Source organism: Eleutherodactylus coqui, chromosome 3, assembly GCF_035609145.1.
Source record: "Eleutherodactylus coqui strain aEleCoq1 chromosome 3, aEleCoq1.hap1, whole genome shotgun sequence".
Classification (NCBI taxonomy): domain Eukaryota; kingdom Metazoa; phylum Chordata; class Amphibia; order Anura; family Eleutherodactylidae; genus Eleutherodactylus; species Eleutherodactylus coqui.
The window spans coordinates 82,657,225-82,684,635 of record NC_089839.1 but is presented as its reverse complement, the minus strand read 5'-3'; the positions used below and the strand labels follow the sequence as shown (position 1 = coordinate 82,684,635).

The following is a 27,411-nucleotide window of genomic DNA, read 5'->3' as shown; positions in this document are numbered from 1 at the left end:
AACGACATGGTGAACGCACACACAACGACATGGTGAACGCACACACAACGACATGGTGAACGCACACACAACGACATGGTGAACGCACACACAACGACATGGTGAACGCACACACAACGACATGGTGAACGCACACACAACGACATGGTGAACGCACACACAACGACATGGTGAACGCACACACAACGACATGGTGAACGCACACACAACGACATGGTGAACGCACACACAACGACATGGTGAACGCACACACAACGACAGGGTCAACGCACACACAACGACAGGGTCAACGCACACACAACGACAGGGTCAACGCACACACAACGACAGGGTCAACGCACACACAACGACAGGGTCAACGCACACACAACGACAGGGTCAACGCACACACAACGACAGGGTCAACGCACACACAACGACAGGGTCAACGCACACACAACGACAGGGTCAACGCACACACAACGACAGGGTCAACGCACATACAACGATAGGGTCAACGCACATACAACGATAGGGTCAACGCACATACAACGATAGGGTAAACGCATATACAACGATAGGGTAAACGCATATACAACGATAGGGTAAACGCATATACAATGATAGGGTAAACGCACATACAATGATAGGGTAAACGCACATACAATGATATGGTAAACGCATATACAATGATAGGGTAAACGCATATACAATGATAGGGTAAACGCATATACAATGATAGGGTAAACGCATATACAATGATAGGGTAAACGCATATACAATGATAGGGTAAACGCATATACAATGATAGGGTAAACGCATATACAATGATAGGGTAAACGCATTTACAATGATAGGGTAAACGCATTTACAATGATAGGATGTGTTTTTCACACAAAACGCATGATAGTCTCAGAAAGAAAAAAAAATGACAGTTTTACAAGTGCAATATGGGTCCAACGCTCCCGTCTGCATACGGCTGAGCTCAGATCTGTGCTGGGGATTCAGTTATGGGAACAGGAAGTGGGGATCCTCTGGATGAACAGAACCAAACTGCGCCGCATGGACCCCACTGACTATAATGGGGGACGTTTGGTTCCTGCATCTGTCTGCCATTATTACCGAATGAACAAGTCCTACATGCATGACTCTTTCGTCCGGCATCTTACGCCAGATCTGCACAGGAGACTCTGAAAGGAGCCCCAATACACGTGAACAGAGCCGAAATACAGCTGAAGGCCGGACTCACAGTTCACATTGGAGCGACGGAATTGCATAATAATACGCAAATACAAAAAAAAATGCAGCATGTTCTATTTTGCCGATATATACACACGTGATAGACCATTGTTCTCTATGGATGCGTATACACACAATAGCACAGGTATTTAAACCAAAAAAAAGGTGGACTTCTTTGTAGACCCTTGATTCCCAAAAGTGCACAAAAGTAGAGCATGCTGCCTATGGTTTGCACGCACAAAATGCACCAGAAGATACGGAAATGTAAATGAACCCATTGATTTCAGTGGCTTCTATTCCTTATGCATTGTAAACACAAAATTTTTATACTCAAATATACCTGTGTGAAGCCGCCCTACATACAATTCATAGTGGAAATAAAAAGTATCTAAGTATGTTTTGAAAAATCAATAGGGAGCACCCCGAAAACCTAAGTGGATACGTTAGAGGTAAAAAAATATTGATTGGACTCGATGTAACAGAGTCCTCTTTAAGGCAGGATGCTCCGGTACATCCTATATACTGGTAAGGCTATAAATACAAATGCGCTGGTCCATTAGGACATCCACTTGGGAGAGCATCCATGGGAATCCAAAGATATATTATTGGGGAGGGAGCAAACACAATGGTATAGGCAAATCCTATACAAAAAACCCCAGAGCTCCAGATTATGCATATAGTTTGTAGATGGTGAAGGTCTTCCTGCACAGGGGTGCCTCTGATGAGTGCACCCCTAATCCAGTGTCGCCCGAATACCACTTGTGGTCGAGAGGAATGCAAGGGGATGTGAGATTTCACACGTTCCTTGTCGGTGTAGTAATCTATTTTAATGTTTGAAAAAGGCTACCGGTTAGCCGAAACGCGTTGCATTTGTGTGTGAATAAAAAACTTTTTTTTTTTTTTACAATAGTGAAGGACATGGAGGAAGCGAAAGAAAAGCTTCACTAACCTTGTGCTGAATGACTTATCTCATCCTCCGTCCCCAGAAGTGGATATAGATTTTCCTTCCGGCTATAACCAAAGACTTGGGTATACTAATAGATCAGAGAATGAACATGAGTCAACAATGTGATGCAGTTGCCAAAAAGGCAAACACAATTCTGGGATGTATTAAGAGAAGCATAGAGTCTAGATCACGTGAGATCATTATCCCTCTGTACTCTTCCTTAGTCAGACCTTATCTGGAATACTGTGTCCAGCTCTGGGCACATAGACAAACTGGAGCAAGTTCAGAGAAGAGTTACCAAAATGGTAAGCGGTCTGCAAATCATGTCCTATGAAGAACAGTTAAAGGGGTTGTCCCGCGCCGAAACTGGTTTTTTTTTTTTTTTTTAACCCCCCCCCGTTCGGCGCGAGACAACCCCGATGCAGGGGTTAAAAAAACAAACCGCTCAGCACTTACCTGAATCCCGGCGGTCCGGCGTCTTCATACTTACCTGCTGAAGATGGCCGCCGGGGTCTGCTCCCTCCGTGGACCGCAGCTCTTCTGTGCGGTCCATTGCCGATTCCAGCCTCCTGATTGGCTGGAATCGGCACGTGACGGGGCGGAGCTACACGGAGCCGGCATTCTGCACGAGCGGCTCCATTGAAGAGAGCAGAAGACCCGGACTGCGCAAGCGCGGCTAATTTGGCCATCAGAGGGCGAAAATTAGTCGGCTCCATGGGAACGAGGACGCTAGCAACGGAGCAGGTAAGTAAAAAACTTTTTATAACTTCTGTATGGCTCATAATTAATGCACAATGTACATTACAAAGTGCATTAATATGGCCATACAGAAGTGTATAGACCCACTTGCTGCCGCGGGACAACCCCTTTAAAGGATCTGGGAATGCTTAGCTTGCAAAAAAGAAGGCTGAGAGGAGACTTAATAGCTGTCTACAAATATCTGAAGGGTTGTCACAATGCAGAGAGATCAGCCCTATTCTCCTTTGCACAAGGAAAGACTAGAAGCAATGGGATGAAACTGAAAGAGAGGAGACACAGATTAGATATTAGAAAAAAACTTTCTAATGGTGAGGGTGATCAATAAGTGGAACAGGTTACCAGGGGAGGTGGTGGGTTCTCCTTCAATGGAAGTGTTCAAAACAAAGGCTGGACAAATATCTGTCTACCATTCCATGATTCTATGAACATGCAGCAGCCAACACAACTGACAGGACTTGAGCTTGGATGTTATATGACCATTTAGGCCTCCTGCACACAGGCGGGTCAGACCCCGCATGCCGGATTCCACCAGCAGAGTTTGAGTTGATGTCTGGCCAGTGAAGCGGAGATGAAATCACGGTTTGCCATAGCATGCTATTGGGCGGTATTTGCCGTGGAGTCCGGGGGCGGACATCCACCGGGGACTCCACAATGCAAATCCACCCGTGTGCAGGAGGCCTTACACAGAGCAGCCTTCAATATTCAGGTCCCAGAAGAAAGATTCATTTTGGTTACTGTTTGGCAGCTAGTGATGACATGTGACAGCCACTTTGTTACAAGCTTGCTTATTAGAGATCTCTACTTGTAAACAGGCGGGCCAGTCAGAATATACCATATCCTATTTTTATCAATAACATGAGCATAATATATTATATATTTATTACAACTGTCCTTATTTTGCAGTCTATTAATTCACCTAAAGTCCTACAAGAGATGAGAATATAACCATTGACTAATCTAACACTGAAAGTCCATCTTTACTAGTCATACATCATTATTGTCTTTAGCTCCATCCATAACCCAAAGACTAAACAGCAACAGCACAAAGCAGAATATAAATGGTATACATTCTAAAGCAACGATTCACTGGACTTACCCCAAAGATACTGGAAAAATCCAGTAACCAGGTTCATGGAGGTAACCTTCCAGGTACCAACAGCCCAAGGAAAGCCAGCTGATACGCTGAAGCAAGCCGTGGATAAATAAAATCTAAAATAAAAACAAAAGCAAAAATAGGGTATTATATGAGGGCATTAAAAGAGAATCCCTGCACATGTATAGAGCGATGTTGCAAAAAGCAAAACGTAATTTTTTCTGGACCAAATGTTTGTATTTCTTACAGTTTTGGGTGTCGATTCCAAATTTGTGCTCAGATTTTGGCTGTCAGAAACAGATTGCAGACAATAACCTTAAGGCCTCATGTCCCCCAGCAAAATTGAATTAAGGAATCAGTGCGGGGCACCCGCACAGATGATCTGCAGTTCAAGCCACCCAAAGAGAATTATGGGTGCCCGCAGCTGAATTTAGCATACGGATTTGATTTACGGACATTTTGGTCTGAAAAACAAATTGCAGCATGCTCCATTTTGCTGTGGGTCCCGCATTGACAGCTTCCATTGAAGTCAATGGAAACTGTCTGATCCGTGACCCATCCACAGCTGACACTGCAGATGGTCCGTGGATCCCATGGTAAAGTAGCAAATTAAAAAAAAACAAAAACTTGATTGCGCATGTGCAATGGCACACCGGATGGTGCGGCCTCCCACATCCGCAGTGGAGAAGATAGAAAACCCACACAGCCACGCGGGTACAGCTGGATTCCCTGCACGAAATGCGCACGTGCCGTGGACATAAGGTCTAAGAGTAGAATAAAGAAGTGTAGATATAAGTACAATTAAGTATGTTATAGAAAATGTCCTAAACAGCTAAGCCCCGCCTTGTCCCTCCCATTGCAAACAGCAGCAAAGGGTGGAGAGGGGCGGGAGCTCCGCACACTACCTCTCGTCCAGTCCTGCTTCCTCCCCTTGCAGAGAGCCGGCGAGGGGGAGGGAAGGGCTGTTCCCCCCCCGCCCGACAGCGTATACACCTCCCAGTGCATCACGCAGTAGTGTATATCGGGCGGCTGATATACGCTTGTGTGAATAAGCCCTTATATTAATTTTTTTTAACTAGTATAGTTATGCTAAAAAAAAGTATGGGCCTCCATATTGGACAGAGGTATGTGATTTGGTTGGCACAGTGCTTGGTGTAGCTATAGATCTAACGCCATTTGTATACATTTTAGGCTACATGTATGACTTGGCACTGGAAGAGCATGAAAAACTTGCAATAGTAGCTAGGCTACTATATCTAGCAAGAAAAACGATAGCCCCACGCTGGTTGGATGAGGCTCCTCCTACATTGTGTGAATTTAAAAATAAAGTTAACCAAATCCTTCCCTGGGAAAGGAATATATATTCTAAACGCAAGACCAGTCAAAAATACTATGATATGTGGCTCAAGATGCGGGCACACGGCCTGGTGGGTTTGGACCCAACCGCAGGGTAGGGGGCATATGTGTAAAGCAAACTGTAACATACTGTGTGGGTTGATGGCTACACGCAACAAGGCAAGGCAACTGGTAGGTGGATTCACAACTGGCTGAGTGATCGTACTCAAAGAGTGGTCATAAATGGCTGCACATCCAAGTGGAAGAATGTATCAAGTGGGGTACCACAAGGCTCTGTCCTAGGCCCAGTGTTGTTCAACATTTTTATAAATGATCTGGAGAAGGGAAATAATGGTAAACTGATCAAATTTGTTGACGACACAAAGCTAGGAGGGATAGCTAACATTGGGGAAGAGAGAGAGAGTATTCAAAAGATCTAGAATAGCTTGAACAGTGGGTGGCGACTAACACAATGATATTTAACGAGGAGAAATGCAAAGTCCTGCATCTGGGCAAGAAAAATAAAAATAGCACATAAAGAATGGGAGGAATTGGGCTAAGCAGCAGCACATGCCGATATTCACTCAGCTGCGGTGCTAATCCCGGCGCACACTGTGACGTTAATGTGCAGCCGGGATCCTCCTCTCACCTTCCCTGACGCTTCCTCTTAGGTTCCGCGAGAGCAGGGAAAGGAGGCTTCCGGCAGCGTACACTGAGGTCAGACTGTGCACCTGGGATCAGCGCCGCTAGCAGTGCCAAGCAGAGGAGCAGCAGCGCTTCATGAGGAGGAAGGGGTAAGTATATGGGTCTCAGGAGGGTGCTAGAACTACTGGGGTCGCTGTGGGATGTCACTATTACTTCTTGGGGCGCTGTGGGATGCCACTATTACTACTGTGGGCCGCTGTGGGATGCCACTATTACTACTGGGACTGCTGTGGGATGTCACTATTACTACGGAGGACTGCTGTGGAATGTCACTATTACTCTTGGGGCCACTGTGGGATGTCACTATTACTACTGGGGGCCGCTGTGGGATGTCACTATTACTGCTAGTGGCTGCAGTGGCATGTCACTATTACTACTGGGGGCCACTGTGGGATATCACTACTACTGCTGAGGACTGCTGTGGGATGCCACTATTACTCCTGAGGCCAGTGTGGCATGTCATGATTACTACTGGGGGCCGCTGTGGGATGTCACTATTATTACTGGGGCCACTACGGGATGTCACTATTACTGCTGGTGGCTGCTGTGGGATGTCACTATTACTGCTGGGGGCCGCTGTGCGATGTCACTATTACTACTGAGGCCACTGTGGCATATCACTATTACTACTGGGGGCCGCTGTGGGATGTCACTATTACTGCTAGTGGCTGCAGTGGCATGTCACTATTACTACTGGGGGCCACTGTGGGATATCACTACTACTGCTGGGGACTGCTGTGGGATGCCACTATTCCCAATGCCGGACTATCACAAGTCTTTGTGATTGAGCGAGCCCACCAGGTGCCCATGAAGCCGCCCATACCAGGCGCACCACCTAGACCCTTGCTGGCTAAACTACTCAACTCTCGTGATAGAGATATAATTTTACAAGCTGCTAGAAAAAGAGGACCTCTGCGATATGACAACGCCACAGTTTCCATTTTCCCAGATTTCTCAGCGAACCTCCAAAAACAGCGAGCATCGTTCTTCGGAATCAAAAGGCAACTTCGAGACCTGCAGCTCCCGTACTCCATGATGTACCCGGCACAACTATGAGTGACAGACGGAGACCGTGCCCGCTTCTTCTCTACCCCATCCGAAGCAGAAGAGTGGCTGGCTACCAGACGTCGTCCAGAAGCCACTCCTTTCTTCCTCCAGGTGCCAGGACTCCCGTGTAAACACACGAACATACCTTTAAAAGCCACATGACTGCGCATCAGAAACTGTGCCCCAGACATACCGAGACCATATCTGAGACTGAGACACAGGACTGAGACTCCTGCAAACTATTGTGGCTGCTCGACATGCTCCCCCCCGAAGATGGCGGTGAGCCGTCCTCCCCCTTGGTACTATTAATCCCTCCCCCTTCCTTCTGACCTATCATATACCTCCTCCCCCCCCCCTTCTCCCCCTCCTGTCTTCTGCTTCGGGCATAGCGAAATTTATCATTTATATAGAGAAAGGTAACGTGGAAGTGCCCGAAGAGGAGAGATCCCCCCCCCCCCCGCAAGGGGGCCCACCTAGATAATGCCCACCAGGCTAAAGTCGGCCTCTATTATTGATCTATATAACAGTACCTCAAGTTTAGCCCATATTAAAGCTATGCTAAGTAGGTTCCCCCTAATACCAGTTCGCCACGAATACTATCTCAACAGAAAAAGCATTTAAAGTTTGTTCCAAAATAAGCTGTTTAAGTGTTAAGTTGGTAGTATACTACCGTAATGTTAACAAATTGTACGCATCAAGAGCTCCATGATGATCTTAAAAATGCACTGAAATACTGTTGCATGATGTATAATAAGAATGTAACCGAGTGTCGGGGTGGGACTCCTGACGGTCGGAACAATATAAAGAAATTCATCCGGACCCGATCGACTCTCCCCAGCCTATGGCGGGGATAGTTTTTGTGTCCTGGAATGTCAGGCGCATGGGGCAGCCAGAAAGCGATCAGCAATAAATTCTTTAGTACGCTCCTGGCAACCACATGTGCTGTGCCTGCAGGAGACCCACCTGACACCTGAAACTACAAAAGTCCTGTCGAAACCGTGGATACAGTGGTCTGCCCATTCATGCCACACATCCTACTCCAGAGGGGTGTCTCTATTAATAGGAAGGTCGCTCAGATGGGAGATGGAACAACTTAGGAGAGACCCGGAGGGTAGATACGTCTTTGTGAGAGCCAGAATCAATAACGACCCATACGTCCTTTTGTGCTGCTATAACCCATCTTCGGCGACAACAGCCATCTTAGCAGACGGCATCCAATGCGCATCATTCTCGCCAGACGCAACGATCGTCTGTATGGGAGATATGAACATGGTAATGAATCCCACTATTGATAGATTCGAAAGTGGTGCTCGGAGGGAGGGAGACACAATATGACCCGCGTAGCCTCTATTATATCAGTGACGGGATGGCTAGATCTATGGCGCATATTCCACCCACAACAAAAAGAGTTTACTTGCCACGCAGCCCACAACCATGCGCTTAGTCGAATAGACTATATATTTGGGTCCCCCTCACTATTTCCCAAAATTGAATCCATAGAGTTCCTCCCTCGAGGGATCTCAGACCCCTTACCAATCCGCATGGCTCTTAAAAACCCAGGCCCAGCCACAATTAAGAGACTAAAGGTGCATCCATTCTGGCTCTCGCTATTTGGCCCCAATGACCGCATACCGGACCAGATCCAGATATACTACGAAGCGCACTAGGCACACACGGATATAATGCTAGTGTGGGAGGCATTCAAACCGTACCTTAGAGGTTGCTTTAGGTCATCAATCTCCTTTATAAAAAAAGACACCGCAAGGGAAGGAGAACTCCTAGCAGAGCAATGTCAACAACTAGAAAAGGAATTTGTCGCCGACCCTACAGATACCAAAAGAGATAGATGGCTACAGACAGGTAGAGATTACTTAATATATCTAAAAGAAAAAGCCCAGAGAAACCTTTTCTTTACTCGACAATCCTTTTTTGAATTAAGAAACCAGTCCAGCAAATTACTAGCCTACATGGCAAGACAGGAGACCGCCCCACCGTCTGTTTTAAGAATTAAATCAGCTGAAGGAATAACGCTCACAGACCCAAAAGACATCATAGACAGGTTTCAGCAATTCTATGATGACCTCTACCAATCGCGAACCGACTACTCACCTGCAGAACTAGAGTGTTACCTAGCCGACATAACATTACCAGTATTGCAAGATACCTCTAAGACCCTATTAGACTCCCCCATTACAGAGGAAGAGATAGAGGAGGCAATAAATGATATGGCAAAAAAATAAGACACCGGGTCCAGATGGACTCCCAGTGGAGGTCTACCTACACTACAAAAAGGAAATAATGCCGCACCTGCTCTCCCTATATAAATACATATTCGATAAAAACCAACTCCCAGAGTCAATGTTAGAAGCCAATATAGTCCTTATTTTAAAACCAGATAAAAACCCAGAAGATTGCGGTTCGTATAGACCAATTTCCTTATTAAATACAGACTACAAAATCCTCACTAAAATATTGGCCTCTCGTTTAAACCAAGCCATTAAGGAAATTATACACCCTGATCAATCTGGCTTTATCCCAGGAATGTCTACATCAGACAAGATCAGAAGGACGTAGGTGATTACACAGGTGGAATGGAGGTGGAGGTCAGATTGGGCCTTGGCCTCACTAGATGCGGCTAAGGCATTCGATTCAGTTGAATGGCCATATTTGATGGAGGTCTTACGGAGGTTTGGATTCGGAGACTCATTCATCAAGTGGATCTCTATTCTATATAAATCTCCGACAGCCAGAGTAGTAGTAAACGGCCTGGCCTCCACCTCCTTCTCACTCCACAGAGGAACCCGACAGGGCTGCCCGCTTTCCCCCCTCCTGTTTGCAATTGCAATAGAACCGCTGGCTCTGAGAATCCGACAACACACGTCATATAGGGGTATCCAGATAGGACCCAGAGAAGATAGAATAGGATTATATGCAGACGATCTAATACTATACATGTCAGACCCCAAGAATGCCGTGCCGCTGGCTATCTCACTAATAGATGAATTCGGGAACTTTTCAGGCCTGTGTATCAAATGGCAAAAATCCGCTTTTATGCCCTTAAGACCAGAGGGATGGCAAATGGGAAACGTATTTTGTAAACTACAAGTCACTCCTAAATTCAAATACCTAGGGATACACATCACCAGAGATCACACTCAGAGCCTTGATTTAAACATCACCCCCTTATTGGCAACCCTACAACTAAAATTAAAAAACTGGAGCTCCTTACCACTATCTTATAAAAATGATAATACTCCCCAAGTACCTATACTGTCTAGAGCACGCAGAAACAGCCATACCACAAACGTTCTTCAAAAAAACTAACTCCCTAATAACATCATTCATTTGGGGGAACTCCAGAGCGAAACTCCGCATGGACACCCTACAGCGACCCAAGGAGATGGCAGGAATGGCGCTACCAGACCTCAAACTTTACTACTTAGCGGGACAGGTGAGATATATCCGTCACTGGTTATCGGGCTCTCTTCTCCCAAACTCCGAGCACCACTTGATGTTCTTTCTCTCGGAGACATCACTCTGGGTCCTCCTGGAAAAACCAGGACTATTGACTAAGCAGATGCTACCAATCCATAGACTTGCAGTCAACGTATGGCAGACATGCAAAGCACTGACTAAGTAAGACGACACCCCTCTGGAGACCCCCTTATGGGACAATAGAGCATTGCTGCACCTGATGAATCTACCGGATAAACAGTTCTGGATAAATCTAGGAATTACCACACTGGAACATCTATATATCGACCAAGTATTGGCCTCCTTCGAACAACTACAACAATTATATCAAATCCCAAGAGAGGGCTTCTTTAGATACCTGCAACTCAGGCACGCTCTGACAACACAATTCCCAGAGCCCAGACAATCCTTCTCACAATATCCATTAATAGGCATACTTCGCACCCAAGGGCCCAAAGGCCTGATATCGGTGCTGTACACACACTTACTACAATCCAAGATCCCTGACACGCCGATGGCGGTGGTAGAGAGATGGAGAGAGCTCATTCCCACTCTCACTAACGAGGACTGGGAGTCTGCAGTGTCCACATACACCACGGTATCACCAGCTGCAAATAATAAACTAACACAATTATACATCCTACACCAATGCTACCTAACACCGACCAGACTATATAAAATGAATAGGACACCCACAAACCAGTGCCATCGGTGCAGAGCACCTAATGCAAATTTTAACCACCTAATATGGAGCTGCCCAGATATCTATACGTACTGGGGAGAGGTCACAGAAATTCTAACCCAATTGATGGGTATACCAGTACCACACAATCCAGCAGTGTGCCTATTAGGCCTTCTAGACAAAGAGCAATGGCAACATCACGATAAGATATTCCTTACCAAAGTATTATTCTTTGCTTGCAAAGCAATAGCCCTACGTTGGATGGACAGACGTCCTCCGACACTCTCGAAATGGCAGAATATCATTAATGCAATTCTGCCATACGAAAAAATAGTATATAAAAACAGAAAATGCCCTGAAAAATTCAACAAGGTTTGGGAAAGATGGTGCGGATCAACGTACACAGTATTCACGCAAGATCGATTACAGGACCTGCTGAGGGCAACGATACCTAGGAATGCTCGGTAAAACGAACGAATGTTACCGCCTTCCACTGATACCATGAGAAAATGTACTGACGCACTGTATTCAACTACTGCATATATCAATCTAACGTACTCAAGTTTTGATTACATGAGTACATGGAGCCTATGATGTATTCAAAGTTATTTATTCATGTATTGTACAAAATACATACTGTTCAATAAAACGAGTTTAAAAAAAAAAAAATCTCACAATGCCGCTTATATTTAGATATGAATTGCCTGCAGTAGTGCTGCAGCCGCTTGTATTTGCTTGTATCGTCGCAGCCATGGCATAATAATATATTGATTGCCTGCAGTAGTGCTGCAGCTGCTTTTATTTGCTTAATAATATATGTAATTAGTTATGTGTAGTTTTCATATTCAAAAATACTATATGTTACAACTATTTATATTTAATGTTTCCCAAATCCGCAACATTTTAACAACCTTATATACATTAGACCAGGGATGGACCATATTAAACACACTGCTTTAATCATTAATGCTGTACAAACAACAACACTACATTTTTTCACTCTCAGGATGGCTACCTAGCTAAGAGATATACACACCCCGCTGGAACGCAGCCTTTGGAGCACATGACACTCCAGGGAGGCCATCCAATGTCCAGTGGAATGGGCGCTGGAATGCAGCGCCCGTTCGGGATAACGTTTCACATAGCTAATATCACTAGTTACATCACAACTACGTGCCGTGACAGCACCCGGGCGAGCGAGCTCGGGGAGACACCACGTTACTATAAAGCTGGCAGTGACGGACGCCAGCGTTATGACGTGTGATGTCATCGATGTGGGCCTTACAGTGAGAACAGCGCCAGTACACTGCTCCTCTATGAAGGGAATACCACCTAGTATAAAAGGAAGTCCTGATACCCTGTTTACTATGCTTTATAAAGGGCCACATACCGTCCTGAAACACGTTGCACCATCTGTTTTATTACCTGTGCCCAGTGATTTGTCTACCTACCAGTATTTATTGCTATTTGGTCAATTAAAATCCCCCCTTTTTGGACGACAACTGTTTTGGATAAACTTACCCGGCCTGGAATCCATTTATGGAGGTCTCAAGGACATGAGAGCTCCCATCTAAGTAAGTTTTCCATTTATCGGACTGTTTTTATGTAATCCTTATGAGCGCAGAACAAAAACCTATTGTTGAATCTGTATAAATTAAATTATAGTGCTCACAGGGCAGGTTCCAAGGAGTCCGGGGATGTAGTTTTTAAGCTCACCCGGCTCATTCCCACGCCATCACATGTGAAAGGATGCGCAAGTGGACTCACGTCTGCAGGCTGTGCAGGAAAATACATATTGCGCTCTATGGAAGCGGACACACAGCTGTAGAGATGAGTCCTCTGCTGCCGACCTCCGTGGGTGACCGCGCGGGAACAGAGAGACAGGTAATCATAATAACATTCCTGGGCCCCTCAGAACCTGCCCTATGAGCAGTAGAGCTTAGTTTATGGTGCTCTCAGGTAGTGACAGGTTCCCTTTAAAATGTGCCCATACACATTAGATCAACAGCAGCTAAACACACTGATTTTGGTAGGACCAGACTACCATTTCATGTGTACAGGGATGTTCCAACTGTGTCAAAAGGAATAGCTGTCACCCAAATAACTATTTGGCCGACTGCTATCTAATGTGTGAGACCAGCAATAGACTTTGTTATAAAGACATGCAATGCACATAATTGATTTGCAGACATGAAGAATATGCAAACTTTCCACAAGAAATTAAAGAACTCACCAGCCACCGAAATCTGGGGATCCAGATAGTTCAGCTTGAAGGAACTCAAGGCCATCTGTTTCTTGTCTTCTCAGTCAGTCTCCTGCACCTCCAAGTTCAGTAGCCGTTCTTCTGTTCTTATTGATGACCTGTCCTTAGAATAGATGATCAATAGGAGATCAGTGGGGTCTGCTTTCCAGGACCCCCAACACTCTGCTTTTCGCTGGGCCGCTGCACTTGCACACTAGCTAATCTCTACAAGAAGCAGACAGCTCTGTTCCCACAGCAAGGGTCCGGTCTCATATTGCAGGGTAACTTCCCATTGAAGTGAATGGCCTGTAATACCAAGCCTCACCACAGCGGGAACAGAGCTGTGTGCTTCCTGCAGCAGTCATATAAGTGCAGGTGTGCACCGACCGCTGAACAGCTGATCAGTTGTAGTAGTGCAAGTATATTGTTAGGGTTTTATATAAATTAAGCTTCAATTATATAAAACACTAACAAAATACTTGTACTACTACATAAAGTGGTCTGTGATATGTAACTCCCATCACACTGCGGTCACAGAACAGCTGGAGAGCCATCGGCTGCAAATCACTGATCCACCATCTTATTGGTGACTGCGAGTGACATTATATTTCTTGCCCACCTCTGATCTCAGATTAGCCATGGATGATTGAATGTTTAGGGGTTCCTGCTGATGCAAAGTATAGCAACCGCACTGTTAGCTCTGTTATAGGACAGGATCGTACCTGGGCCGTGTCTTCCGCTGGGAAAGAAAAAGCTGAAATTTACAAGTATTCAGAATTAATTAAAGGGGTTGTCCCGCGAAAGCAAGTGGGGGTATACACTTCTGTATGGCCATATTAATGTACATTGTGCATTAATTATGAGCCATACAGAAGTTATCAGAAGTTATTCACTTACCTGTTCCATTGCTAGCGTCCTCGTCTCCATGGTGCCGTCTAATTTACAGCGTCTAATCGCCGGATTAGACGCGCTTGCACAGTCCGGTCTTCTTCTTTTCGGAATGGACCTCGTAGCTCCGCCCCGTCAAGTGCCGATTCCAGCCAATCAGGAGGCTGGAATCGGCAATGGACCGCACAGAAGCCCTGCGGTCCACCGAGGGGGAAGATCCCGGCGGCCATCTTCACCAGGTAAGTAAGAAGTCACCAGAGCGCGGGGATTCAGGTAAGCACTCTCCGGTTTTCTTTTTTAACCCCTGCATCGGGTTTGTCCCGCGCCGAACGGGGGGGCTATTGAAAAAAAAAAAAACTCGTTTCGGCACGGGACAACCCCTTTAAGGAAAGGAAGTAAACGAAAGGGGGAAGAAGAACCCATCTGACAGTACGTCTCCTTGATCGCACATATATATAGTCACATGTATGATATACAATATATACGATTCAACAACCTATCTACTATATACTCTCCTTAAGAAGAGCCTCATGTCAGTCAGGCAGTGAATGAGAAGACATTCCTTACTTCAGGTGCTGCAGATCCTCTTTAAGACTCATCACATCCCCCATGTACTGTCTGCTGCTCCTCATCACATCCCCCATATAATGTCCTCTCACCTCATCCCATCCCCATACGCGTCTGCTCCAGAGATGTGTATACCTGGCAAATTTTAAATATGTCTAAATAAAGGAAGATTATACATTTTATTCTGCAAGCAAGCGTGGATGACACTTTTTCCTGCATGGAATTTTCTGCTGTTTAAGCCCAGGACCGGGGACAGGTGAAACCACTTGAGCAAGCAGTGGATCGTGAGACATATGAAGTGAGCAAGCTGACAGCACAGCACACTATTTTCAAGTGTCTTTTTCTTTGGAATTACCCGGCCGGTGTTGCTATGAATAACTTGTTCTGAGGAGACTATGCACAGCACCAAATGCAAGTATACAAGGATTGAGGTAAATTCTACCCATATTTATAAGTGCAGTATCTCCATTATTTTTGGACATTTGCTCACGATCCTCACACTATTTGTAAATGAAAATTTAGCCACTAAGGTATACCATCTATTATTAGTACGTTTTATGGGACTCTAATGTACCTATGTTAATTTTTATTGGTGTTTTCAACAAAGTATGATGGCTGAACAAGAAACAGTTGTCCGGGCCAGGATGCAAAAATTATCCAGTCTGTTTCAGGACAATATACAAAGTATGCATCCTGACACAAAGGGGTTAATCCAATCATTAACCTACTATAAGAAATCAGAATTACAGACTTGGTGGGACCAACACTCCCTGAATAAATATTGGGATCTTACAATGATCCCAAGAGGATTGCGTTTGAAAAAAATACCAACAACAATTTATGATGATGATTTTCTGTCCAGTTGGAATGATATCCTCTCCGATTGCTCTGCTAAACTGATGAGATTGATAGTTGATAATGAGCAATTAAAATTAAATAAATTGCAGAAAGACATACAAGACATTGAACATAAATTGAGAGCAACTTAGAATTCCACAGAATGGGATAATCTAATACAAAAACAGGATATGGAACTACATAAAATGGAAGAAAAGATAATTCACATAAAAAAACCAAACTGGAAAGAGACAGACGCGATTACCAAGATGACAAAGTTTACAACTGGAGTTCCAAAAGGATTCAAAACCCCAAATCAATTCTCAAGAAACAATCAATGAGAAGTCATACAGGCAATTTGAATAGTGTCACATTCTCCTCCTCAGAGTGGGAAGGGGACACATCCTATGTATCATCAGATGTCTCCAGTGGTGACCCTCAGGTATTTGAAGAACCAACACAAAGAATGCAGACTATGGGGAGACTGTCAAAAAACGAGGCACCGAGAGGGGGCCATATGCCAAGAAGGAGATACCCCAGCCGCAGACCAACCATTCGGAATTAGCGGACAATATAATTGTTTTCACACCCCGTATTCTCTCTAACCAGCAATTGGAAATTATCAATAAGGGTAGGAATTTTGTACCTGACTGCACGTTTGACCCTTTCAATACTATGCTGGACCTAAACAAATTTGTTCGGGACCTCATTGTAAAGAAGTATTTCTGCGAACAAACCAGAATCAATGGGGCAAACAGAACAGCTTCTTAGGAGTCTGCAAAACAAGACGACAAACATGGAGACCTAACAACAAGGGACATTGCCTTTCTCTGGGATTTAGAACAACTAGAAAAAGAACAGATGGACACTGATATGGCACCAGATTCAATTCCAATGCCATCAGATACGAGGATTCCCAATCCCTCTTTTTACCCCAAACATCTCAGAACTAGATGGGTGGATGATTTTCAAAACAGTATGGAAAGAGATCTTAATGACCTATATAGATCCAGTCAAAAGAAAGATGCATCCAAATATAAAAATGTTAACATCTCAGTGTCCCAGAGACGTGACTTACAGAATCTCATTAACGATACTGATTTAATAATTCAGCAATCGGACAAAGGGGGCACCATTGCCATAATGGATAATGCATTATACAGTTTAGGTGTTGAAAAAATACTCAATGATGATAAAACTTATAGAAAATTAGAGATTGATCCCACCGTAACATTCACCCATTCATTGTCTGATTTGATTACCAGAGGGGGCTCAATGGGGGTATTAAGCGACAAAGAAATGGCTTATCTAGTTCCCAAAAATCCTATTCTTGCAAATTTTTATGGGATTCCCAAGTCTCACAAAAATGTATTTCCACCTCCCATGCACCCAATAGTTTCGGGACGAGGATCCCTATGTGAGAGACTCAGGCTGTAATTTTCTATCTACCCAATTGCTGTGGTAGTTCAAATCCCCGGATATATTCCTAATAGCAATAAAGTCATTCAAATATTAGCAGGACACAAATGGGGGGCAGATAAAACCTGGGTAACTTGCGATGTCAAAGCATTGTATTCCTCTATCCCTCACCATTTGGCGCTACAGGCACTTGCATTTCACCTTAGGTCTCATGCACAATATAATGATTCTCTAAGAGCCTTTTTGATGGAAGCAACATTATAATGAATGCAAACTTGGGACAACCCCTTTTAAGATCAGGCAGAGAACAGATCACAGGCATGGCTTCATAGGCAATCTGCAATGGAAGCCCTGAGAGTGTGCAGAAGGCCCCCAGCTGCCATTGTAACCGTTAGGGACCTCCAAACTTCGATCGGAGCATTTAAAGGGTTAATATGTTGCAGGCGGGTGTCAGCTATACCAGACAGCATTGTATAGAGTAGAATCGGCCCAGAACCCATTCCATACAAACCCCAAACCTCCATGACTTAACAGTACATCAAGGAGCATTTAGGGGTTAATGTTGTGCATAATTTATATGCGACCTTTATGGTCCCATCCACTTTGCATGTAGTGATGCGACCGCTTTCATCATCATTTGCGATATAACAAGATGGCGGCCTGTGGAGCACTTATTGTGACATCATAGGATGAGAGAATTCTAAACATTGTGACATCACCGCATTCTGATCCCGAGGCGAGGACGAAGAGAGAGGATGCAGCGCAGTTAACACCATCACTTTCCGGAAGTCGCAGAGCTGCTGGCTACCAGGCAATGTGCGTGAGGAACGGGCCAACCTAGACAGACAGCAAGCAAGACCCGAGTTCATGGCATCCAGTGAAAGATTAAGGAAGATACTGCGGAACTACCCAACACCACACGCTACCAACCCGCCAAGCATGGACGATCTGTGAGTAGCCCAGCCCATGCCCAGCCTGCGCCCCACCACACAGCGCCCTCACCCTGCAGGCAGCCTCACAGCGCCCTCAGCCCGCAGGCAGCCTCACAGCGCCCTCAGCCCGCAGGCAGCCGCACAGCGCCCTCAGCCCGCAGGCAGCCGCACAGCGCCCTCACCCTGCAGGCAGCCTCACAGCGCCCTCAGCCCGCAGGCAGCCGCACAGCGCCCTCAGCCCGCAGGCAGCCGCACAGCGCCCTCAGCCCGCAGGCAGCCGCACAGCGCCCTCAGCCCGCAGGCAGCCGCACAGCGCCCTCAGCCCGCAGGCAGCCGCACAGCGCCCTCACCCCGCAGGCAGCGGCACAGCGCCCTCACCCCGCAGGCAGCCGCACAGCGTCCTCACCCCGCAGGCAGCCGCACAGCGTCCTCACCCCGCAGGCAGCCGCACAGCGTCCTCACCCCGCACGCAGGCGCACAGCGCCCTCACCCAGCACAGCACACCCCAGCTCTACAGAGAGATGCTGCAATGAAGCAAGCATTATCCTCCATTTGCTGCGACAACAATTCTGAATGAATGAAGGCTGTAATTCTGGAAGTACTGATCATGTGACCATGACCTGACAACCAGGATCGCTCATTCATCCACTGGAACAGCAAATGATTCTTCCCTTGGACGGGTGCAGTCACACAGCGTCCCACCCTGCACCCCGCCACACAGCGCCCTCACCCAACAGGCAGCCGCACAGCGCATTCACCCCGCACGCAGCCACACAGCGCCCCCCAGCTCTACAGAGAGATGCTGCAATGAAGCAAGCATTATCCTCCATTTGCTGTGACAACAATTCTGAATGAATGAAGGCTGTAATTCTGGAAGTACTGATCATGTGACCATGACCTGACAACCAGGATCGCTCATTCATCCACTGGAACAGCAAATGATTCTTCCCTTGGACGGGTGCAGTCACACAGCGTCCCACCCTGCACCCCGCCACACAGCGCCCTCACCCAACAGGCAGCCGCACAGCGCATTCACCCTGCACGCAGCCACACAGCGTCCCCCAGCTCTACAGAGAGATGCTGCAATGAAGCAAGCATTATCCTCCATTTGCTGTGACAACAATTCTGAATGAATGAAGGCTGTAATTCTGGAAGTACTGATCATGTGACCATGACCTGACAACCAGGATCGCTCATTCATCCACTGGAACAGCAAATGATTCTTCCCTTGGACGGGTGCAATCACACAGCGCACTCACCCCGCACGCAGCCACACAGCGCCCTCACCCAACAGGCAGCCGCACAGCGCATTCACCCTGCACGCAGCCACACAGCGCCCCCCAGCTCTACAGAGAGATGCTGAAATCAAGCAAGCATTATCCTCCATTTGCTGTGACAACAATTCTGAATGAATGAAGGCTGTAATTCTGGAAGTACTGATCATGTGACCATGACCTGACAACCAGGATCGCTCATTCATCCACTGGAGCAGCAAATGATTCTTCCCTTGGACGGGTGCAGTCACACAGCGTCCCACCCTGCGCCCCGCAACACAGCGCCCTCACCCAACAGGCAGCCGCACAGCGCATTCACCCTGCACGCAGCCACACAGCGCCCCCCAGCTCTACAGAGAGATGCTGCAATGAAGCACGCATTATCCTCCATTTGCTGTGACAACAATTCTGAATGAATGAAGGCTGTAATTCTGGAAGTACTGATCATGTGACCATGACCTGACAACCAGGATCGCTCATTCATCCACTGGAACAGCAAATGGTTCTTCCCTTGGACGGGTGCAGTCACACAGCGTCTCACCCTGCGCCCCGCCACACAGCGCCCTCACCCAACAGGCAGCCGCACAGCGCATTCACCCTGCACGCAGCCACACAGCGCCCCCCAGCTCTACAGAGAGATGCTGCAATGAAGCAAGCATTATCCTCCATTTGCTGTGACAACAATTCTGAATGAATGAAGGCTGTAATTCTGGAAGTACTGATCATGTGACCATGACCTGACAACCAGGATCGCTCATTCATCCACTGGAACAGCAAATGATTCTTCCCTTGGACGGGTGCAGTCACACAGCGTCCCACCCTGCCCCCCGCCACACAGCGCCCTCACCCAACAGGCAGCCACACAGCGCATTCACCCTGCACGCAGCCACACAGCGCCCCCCAGCTCTACAGAGAGATGCTGCAATGAAGCAAGCATTATCCTCCATTTGCTGTGACAACAATTCTGAATGAATGAAGGCTGTAATTCTGGAAGTACTGATCATGTGACCATGACCTGACAACCAGGATCGCTCATTCATCCACTGGAACAGCAAATGATTCTTCCCTTGGACGGGTGCAGTCACACAGCGTCCCACCCTGCCCCCCGCCACACAGCGCCCTCACCCAACAGGCAGCCGCACAGCGCATTCACCCTGCACGCAGCCACACAGCGCCCCCCAGCTCTACAGAGAGATGCTGCAATGAAGCAAGCATTATCCTCCATTTGCTGTGACAACAATTCTGAATGAATGAAGGCTTTAATTCTGGAAGTACTGATCATGTGACCATGACCTGACAACCAGGATCGCTCATTCAACCACTGGAACAGCAAATGATTCTTCCCTTGGACGGGTGCAGTCACACAGCGTCCCACCCTGCGCCCCGCCACACAGCGCCCTCACCCAACAGGCAGCCGCACAGCGCATTCACCCTGCACGCAGCCACACAGCGTCCCCCAGCTCTACAGAGAGATGCTGCAATGAAGCAAGCATTATCCTCCATTTGCTGTGACAACAATTCTGAATGAATGAAGGCTGTAATTCTGGAAGTACTGATCATGTGACCATGACCTGACAACCAGGATCGCTCATTCATCCACTGGAACAGCAAATGATTCTTCCCTTCGACGGGTGCAGTCACACAGCGCACTCACCCCGCACGCAGCCGCACAGCGCCCTCACCCAACAGGCAGCCGCACAGCGCATTCACCCTGCACGCAGCCACACAACGCCCCCCAGCTCTACAGAGAGATGCTGCAATCAAGCAAGCATTATCCTCCATTTGCTGTGACAACAATTCTGAATGAATGAAGGCTGTAATTCTGGAAGTACTGATCATGTGACCATGACCTGACAACCAGGATCGCTCATTCATCCACTGGAACAGCAAATGATTCTTCCCTTGGACGGGTGCAGTCACACAGCGTCCCACCCTGCGCCCCGCCACACAGCGCCCTCACCCAACAGGCAGCCGCACAGCGCATTCACCCTGCAGGCAGCCACACAGCGCCCCCCAGCTCTACAGAGAGATGCTGCAATGAAGCAAGCATTATCCTCCATTTGCTGTGACAACAATTCTGAATGAATGAAGGCTGTAATTCTGGAAGTACTGATCATGTGACCATGACCTCACAACCAGGATCGCTCATTCATCCACTGGAACAGCAAATGATTCTTCCCTTGGACGGGTGCAGTCACACAGCGTCCCACCCTGCACCCCGCCACACAGCGCCCTCACCCAACAGGCAGCCGCACAGCGCATTCACCCTGCACGCAGCCACACAGCGTCCCCCAGCTCTACAGAGAGATGCTGCAATGAAGCAAGCATTATCCTCCATTTGCTGTGACAACAATTCTGAATGAATGAAGGCTGTAATTCTGGAAGTACTGATCATGTGACCATGACCTGACAACCAGGATCGCTCATTCATCCACTGGAACAGCAAATGATTCTTCCCTTGGACGGGTGCAGTCACACAGCGTCCCACCCTGCGCCCCGCCACACAGCGCCCTCACCCTGCAGGCAGCCGCACAGCGCATTCACCCTGCACGCAGCCACACAGCGCCCCCCAGCTCTACAGAGAGATGCTGCAATGAAGCAAGCATTATCCTCCATTTGCTGTGACAACAATTCTGGATGAATGAAGGCTGTAATTCAGGAAGTACTGATCATGTGACCATGACCTGACAACCAGGATCACTCATTCATCCACTGGAACAGCAAATGATTCTTCCCTTGGACGGGTGCAGTCACACAGAGTCCCACCCTGCGCCCCGCCACACAGCGCCCTCACCCTGCAGGCAGCCGCACAGCGCCCTCACCCTGCAGGCAGACGCACAGCGACCTCCCCCTTCAGGCAGCCGCACAGCGCCCTCGCCCTGCACGCAGCCGCACAGCGCCCTCATCCTGCACGCAGCCGCACAGCGCACTCACCCTGCACGCAGCCGCACAGCGCCCTCACCCTGCACGCAGCCGCACAGCGCACTCACCCTGCACGCAGCCGCACAGCGCACTCACCCTGCATGCAGCCGCACAGCGCACTCACCCTGTACGCAGCCGCACAGCACCCCCCAGCTCTACAGAGAGATGCTGCAATGAAGCAAGCATTATCCTCCATTTGCTGCGACAACAATTCTGAATGAATGAAGGCTCTAATTCTGGAAGTACTGATCATGTGACCATGACCTGACAACCAGGATCGCTCATTCATCCACTGAAACAGCAAATGATTCTTCCCTTGGACGGGTGCAGTCACACAGCGTCCCACCCTGCGCCCCGCCACACAGCGCCCTCACCCAACAGGCAGCCGCACAGCGCATTCACCCTGCACGCAGCCACACAGCGTCCCCCAGCTCTACAGAGAGATGCTGCAATGAAGCAAGCATTATCCTCCATTTGCTGTGACAACAATTCTGAATGAATGAAGGCTGTAATTCTGGAAGTACTGATCATGTGACCATGACCTGACAACCAGGATCGCTCATTCATCCACTGGAACAGCAAATGATTCTTCCCTTCGACGGGTGCAGTCACACAGCGCACTCACCCCGCACGCAGCCGCACAGCGCCCTCACCCAACAGGCAGCCGCACAGCGCATTCACCCTGCACGCAGCCACACAACGCCCCCCAGCTCTACAGAGAGATGCTGCAATCAAGCAAGCATTATCCTCCATTTGCTGTGACAACAATTCTGAATGAATGAAGGCTGTAATTCTGGAAGTACTGATCATGTGACCATGACCTGACAACCAGGATCGCTCATTCATCCACTGGAACAGCAAATGATTCTTCCCTTGGACGGGTGCAGTCACACAGCGTCCCACCCTGCGCCCCGCCACACAGCGCCCTCACCCAACAGGCAGCCGCACAGCGCATTCACCCTGCAGGCAGCCACACAGCGCCCCCCAGCTCTACAGAGAGATGCTGCAATGAAGCAAGCATTATCCTCCATTTGCTGTGACAACAATTCTGAATGAATGAAGGCTGTAATTCTGGAAGTACTGATCATGTGACCATGACCTGACAACCAGGATCGCTCATTCATCCACTGGAACAGCAAATGATTCTTCCCTTGGACGGGTGTAGTCACACAGCGTCCCACCCTGCGCCCCGCCACACAGCGCCCTCACCCTGCAGGCAGCCGCACAGCGCATTCACCCTGCACGCAGCCACACAGCGCCCCCCAGCTCTACAGAGAGATGCTGCAATGAAGCAAGCATTATCCTCCATTTGCTGTGACAACAATTCTGGATGAATGAAGGCTGTAATTCAGGAAGTACTGATCATGTGACCATGACCTGACAACCAGGATCACTCATTCATCCACTGGAACAGCAAATGATTCTTCCCTTGGACGGGTGCAGTCACACAGAGTCCCACCCTGCGCCCCGCCACACAGCGCCCTCACCCTGCAGGCAGCCGCACAGCGCCCTCACCCTGCAGGCAGCCGCACAGCGACCTCCCCCTTCAGGCAGCCGCACAGCGCCCTCGCCCTGCACGCAGCCGCACAGCGCCCTCATCCTGCACGCAGCCGCACAGCGCACTCACCCTGCACGCAGCCGCACAGCGCCCTCACCCTGCACGCAGCCGCACAGCGCACTCACCCTGCACGCAGCCGCACAGCGCACTCACCCTGCATGCAGCCGCACAGCGCACTCACCCTGTACGCAGCCGCACAGCACCCCCCAGCTCTACAGAGAGATGCTGCAATGAAGCAAGCATTATCCTCCATTTGCTGCGACAACAATTCTGAATGAATGAAGGCTCTAATTCTGGAAGTACTGATCATGTGACCATGACCTGACAACCAGGATCGCTCATTCATCCACTGAAACATCCACTCTACATGTACAATGCCCACCACCATCACACTATCATCAGCGGCTCTGATCCAGGGTTCTAGGACTGATCGCCTTTTTCCGGGGTCAAGAAGGAATTTTTCCCCTGTGACACAAATTGGCTAAAAGTGTCGAGGGATTTTTCGCCTTCTTTTGGATCTGCAGCCTTAGGGAAGCCATAACACTAAAATGTTGAAAACCTTAAATAAATAAAGTCTTTTATAATTGACACTTCTCTTAAGTTTTTATTTTGGAGCATGCGAGAATTTATTTTCTGGTGAAGGTTGATTTCAGACAATTCTTTTCTAAATAAACCATTTCTTAAATTTATGGAATTGAATCCAAATACATATGGGTGAGAAAATGGTTGTTTGCAGCAAAGTTGTAGCTAGACGGAGGTCAGGGAGGGATCAGAGGGGGCATGTGCCCCAGGTGCCAGGGGGAGGGGGCCTTGGTGAGGTATGTAAATGAGGGATGAGAAAGGGCATGTACCCCAGGTGTCGGGAGCGGTGGGGGGCCTTGGCGAGGTATGTAAATGAGGGATGAGAAAGGGCATGTGCCCCAGGTGCCAGGGGGGCCTTGATGAGGTATGTAAATGCAAGTGCAACAAACTGAATATTTGCCCCATGTGAAGGCAATTACAGCTCTGGTTTCCACAAAGATATGAATATTAACACGTAAGCCACAAACTGCAGTGCAGCCTGTACGGCAAGCCCAAGGGAAGATATTGTATGTGTAAACCCAGGATCAAAATGTGATTGTTCTCAGCAAGAGAAACGACGTAATCTTGTAGATATGATACCTTTTAATGGCTAACAAAAATACATGATGTAATAATAGCGAGCTTTCGTACCAACGCAGGGTACTTCTTCCGGCTTAAATGGATTGGATCTGAAGAGGCATGCATTATTACATCATGTATTTTTGTTAGCCATTAAAAGGTATCATATCTACAAGATTACGTCGTTTCTCTTGCTGAGACCAATCACATTTTGCTCTACTGGCTAACACGGTACCAGACCTTTGTTTTCATTAACCCAGGATCAGAGACACTTGAGATGATCACAGATCCTGGGCATAACCAGACAACCAACCCATCATGTCCTCCTTCCTGATGTGAAGCGATACACTGATTAGTAACACGCAGGGTGGTGAATCCCAAGTGGTTCCCCATTAAGAAAACAACTGCAACCACATTTAGTGTAAACAACGCAACTTTACTAAATGCAACCGCCAACAAGTGGTACAGAAATCTAAAGAAAAGCTTAAACGTTGCAAGCTTATAATATGAGAAAGACTGTTTGTTCTCCTCTACTCTGTTCCTGCTTACTTCACAGGAGCCCCTGTAGAGCATGTTGCTTCATAGATGCCTGATTGTCCTATAATCCCCAATAGTGTCAACATCCCTAAATTAGGCCACTCCCACTAGCCAATCAATCCCATGATACAGCTCTCCCCCAGCACGCATGCTCGCTATCTCTGGCAGTTCCATAGGGATGTAGAAGAAGCAATGTGTATGCTTGACCGCCACTCCATTCATCCATGAAAAACAAAGGACCCCAACTCTTCTCATTGGTAGGTGTACTAGCAACTGGACCTTCACTGATTAAACACTTATTCCCTCATCCTGTGTATAGGGGATAAGTTATAATTTTGGTAGAACCCCTTTAAGGCCCTGGGACCAGAACTGAACTTCATGTGTAGCAGTAAGGAGAGCTCTAAGGCCTCATGTCCACTAGCTAAATGGAATTGCGGAATCCGCAGCGGATTTTGCCCATAGGGAATCATTGGCCATCCACGGTCCATTAAATTGAATTTTGCACCCGCGGATGGCATTTTAAAAGAATTGCATTTTTCATGCGCGGGAGAAAAAAAGCGGCATGCTCGATTCTGCCGCGCATTCCGCGCGAATCAGCAACATTGCTATCACATTGATAGCAATGTGTGCGGATATCTGCATGCAAAAAAAATACCACTTAAAGCAAATACGCGGCAGATTCTGCGCGGATTGTATTTTTCAAATGGACATGAGGCCTTAGGATTTGTCCGACACTTCTATGTACCCAGTTGTGTGTCCGCATGGCCTCAGCTGGGGTGGTAGAGATGGCCATAAACATTATATATAAGACGTTTAGTTCAAATTAGTTTTCCATACTAAAGCATGTCAACCTTTTTAAAAGTTACTTTATCTTAACATTTCTCACCTGAACCCATAAAAACATTAAAAGAAGTGCAGGGTAGTTCTGTTGCTGAACTGGAAATAGCTGAACCCACAGAAGCCCTGTGCAACATATAATCACTTTGGTCAAAACTCCCTAAACCACTTAGGGGCACCTCACAGTGTGAAGTGAAATACATTTTAACCCGTTCTTCTACCCTAAACCACCAGGAAAACTAGGAGATAAATGTACGAGGCTGGGAGACCGACCACCGGGACCTCCAGTGATCACGAGAATGGCAGTCCCCTAGCCCCCTTGTGAATAGAGTTATACTGCTAATGTGTGAGCACGGCTCTATTTCCATGGAACTGATAGATAGCCAACCATTTACTACCTTGTTCAAGCTGCAATTGGTAAAATATCAATATATATAGAATATATACATCAAAAGTATATGTAAGGAATATGTTGGCAATTAAAGGGTTATTCCGTGCTTTTACCATTGATGACCTATCCCCAGGATAGAGCACCAACAGTCAACCAGCGGGGATCCGCCGCTCAGAATCCCCGCTACATTAGTTTATCCTCTGGCTCACTGTCAGTACAGCGGGGCTGGATATAGTCATTGGTAGTCAAGGCTAGAAATGCAATAGATAGCTTCCCCCCTCACCAAAACCAACAGGAGCGATGCCTCCCATTTCACCTTTGGCTCTGACTGCAATGAGAATCCGGAAGTGTAATTGAAAGCATCACTCCCACTGATCTCAATGGGAATGAAGCCACCTACCACACTCCTGACCCAGACCACCAATGACAATGTCCAGCTTGCTGCACTGACAAGCTGGACAATCAGCTGATCGGCGGCGAATCGAAGTGGCGGACCCCAGCTGGTCAACCACTGACAACCCATCCCGAGGACATCACATCCTCAGCATTAGCCTGCAATACCCCCTTATAGTGGAAGGATTGATTTTGGGACCCACTGACACAAGAGA

General features: G+C 47.6%; 1 pseudogene; it reads right to left on the bottom strand.

The window, feature by feature from the left end:
• Positions 1-3,907: 3,907 nt before the first annotated feature.
• The window catches only part of LOC136620140 (regulator of microtubule dynamics protein 2-like), a 41,803-nt pseudogene continuing 18,299 nt past the window's right edge, over positions 3,908-27,411 (bottom strand).